Source organism: Choloepus didactylus, chromosome 3, assembly GCF_015220235.1.
Source record: "Choloepus didactylus isolate mChoDid1 chromosome 3, mChoDid1.pri, whole genome shotgun sequence".
NCBI lineage: Eukaryota > Metazoa > Chordata > Mammalia > Pilosa > Megalonychidae > Choloepus > Choloepus didactylus.
In genome coordinates this window covers 52,028,552-52,031,542 of record NC_051309.1, presented here as the reverse complement: position 1 = coordinate 52,031,542, position 2,991 = coordinate 52,028,552, and positions in this window count along the sequence as shown.

The following is a 2,991-nucleotide window of genomic DNA, read 5'->3' as shown; positions in this document are numbered from 1 at the left end:
AATAGATTTCCATGTCAGGGAAAGTGAAGAAGCAAAATTAACCTTATTGCAGCTTTTTAACTAATCTCAAAACTAAATGGGGATATTTTTGCCTTTCATATACTTAAATTTGATTATGAACTAAAAATTGAACCCCAAAACATGGAATTAAACAAAAGTTATTTTATTGCAAATAACTATAAACTAATTTAAGATTTGTAAACTTTCAAAAATGAGCAATATTTATAAACATTTGAAAAATATAAAATTTTATGACCATAGTTTATTCAAAAGGTTTGAGAACATTTCACATATATCCATATAAACTACTTTCCCACAAAACTTAGTTGAAAGATGAAAATAGCATTTAGTTTAGTTTTACTAAGAAAAATAAAATATTTAATTGGAATAATTTTGTATTGGTATTGAAATAGTAAATGATGGAATTTACTTTCATTTGGATTATTGAAAAGGAACTAATGTGGCTCAAATTGAGAAAGAATGAAGAATGTATGAAACTGGCAACCAACGGTTGTTCCCCAAGTGCTTACTATGTATCAGGCATGATCCAAGTTGCTTTCCATGTTTGATTTACTACTCTTAAAAACAGTTATTAATTTCATACTGCTAAATCTAAAAGATTTTGTGAACACTCTACAATCTGACCTAAAATTAAAATCATTAATCCTTGACTTAAATTATAAACCAAAAAGAAAAGTTAAACTATTATCTTATAGAAGTAGGAAAAGCTTTCAATTTGACCTGTATGAGTACAACTTTGTAATTCTTAATGACACATGTGCAGGTACACGCATAATAAATATGAAGAAGATATCTGCAGTTTATATATATGAAACTACCAGTTAAGACTAACATAGTCTGAATGTAAGGGTCCAACAATGTTTTCTTCCTTAAGACAATATCTTCCTATTTGGGAAAAATTAATTCTTAGCTTTAGATTTGCAATAACATTTTGGTCTTTTAATGCATGTGCTCACCAGTGATTTTATAGAGAGATTTTTTTCAAGCATGTCATTGTTTCTCAACATATTTCATCTTGTTAAATCTTTCAGAGTCTTCCTCCTGGGCAAATATGTCAACACCAGTTCATTTTCCAATTCAGGGAGCAAACGGGACCTTCTGTTCTAGGAACCCTTGATCTGGACACCGTGTACTAGGGGAAAGCTCCGTGACACACATTTAAGAAATGTCTGAAACTGAATTTTCCTAGCGTGAAGGACCACTACAGCCTCAAGTTGGGTGTCAGGAAAAATGCCAATAATTTCATCACCAAGGATGTGTCCTGGAGTAACTAATAGTGTTCTCAGTAGAAAAAAGAAAGAATTTAGAAGAATCTACAATTTTCAAACACCACCTTTTCAGAGATACTTCTCCTGCTAACTTGTATTCATAGCTTATATATCTGATATACCATTAAAGTGAAACAGCAGTCAACAGAGTAAACATGCATTTGACTTGAGGTATCAATCCACATATCTTCCATGAATTAGCAATTTTCAAAAATTTCAAATGCAATGAATTATGCTCAACACTGAAATATGCTGAAGAGAGTATAATGGCTCTTTAGGACTTTGCAATCATCTCAGCTCATCACTGTGAACATCAGTCATTTCAATCGAACCGGAGAAATGCTGGTTTATAGAATTCTGAAGAACAGATTTTACAGTTTTTACTCTAGCTAGGCTGGAGCTAGCTTCAAAACAAAACAAAACACCAGCCAGCCAACCGAACAAAAAACCTTATAATATTTGATGTTAGAAAAGAGAAAATCCAGTCAACCTGAAGGTTTTCTAGAAAATATGATGCAACACTTTGGTTAGGATTTTTGTTTTGTTTTGAGAGAAGTAAGTTTATCCTAGAAATAAGATAATCAGTTCCTTTTCCATAAAAATTGCTGTGTTGAGAAATCTGCCTATAAACATTAAGTGCTGTCTAAAAATGTTATCCCAGGAAAATTTTATGAATGCGTTGATGTGCAAAAGGATTTTTCTATAGTAGCCCCTGAGATGTTAATATTTTGTTTCCTAGGATATTAACACCTTTCTTATCTCCCCAAACTACTTATAAATAAAATGTATGTAAAACATGGTCAGGATAAAAGACAACCTATCACTTATTGTAGGAAGATATGTATATATTTAAATATTTATATATTTAGGTTAGTAACTAATTATAATTTCCTCAATGAGGGTATAAGTGCTGAATTTCAAGAGAATCATTATGATAATTCATTCAAGTTTTTCACAAAGATTTTTCTGGTTATTTTGAAATAGTTTGTGGAAAACTCATCCTTTAGGGATTAAACATTTGAGAAAGATTAAAGTGTACAATATAATCCTGAAATAATTTAACAATTATTTTATAAAAAGCTCTACTTCAACAATAAAAATAACTTTTGGGATAATAGTAAAAGAAAGGAATATATGTGTATGTGTATATATATAATTCCAAAGCTTAATTCCCTTCTCCAGAAACTCAACTTTGTCTTAAGGTCACCCAGGCCCCAGTTAAAAGAACCCATGAACACAATCTTCCTGTTTGTTCGTGGTTTTGGGAAAACAAAAAATTATTTGTATTTCATTTATTAATTAAAGGTCTAAAGTATTTTTCTCCCTTCTTCGTCTCCCCTTTTTAATTGGCAATACCTCCTATGACATGTAAATAAATCACAATTCACAATGCATTATGCAGTCATTCAGCAGTTCCCAGAAGCCCTTCAGGGCTGGGCGTGTTCTGTACTTTCTAGCCCATTAAGGAATAGATTTCCAAAGCAGGCCTATTTTTTCCTTTAACACTTTCCCCATTAGCAATCTAGTTTAAAAGGATGGAAGTTGTGGAAAAGGAGGGCAAAGCACCAGTGATCTCAGTTTTAATAATTCGAAACTATGACTCATCAGAGATTGATGATCCATACTCTGCTTATCAGAACACAGTTAACTTTATCCATGAATTACTGGGAGGCCAAGAATAGCAGCCAAAGAAACAAAGAGC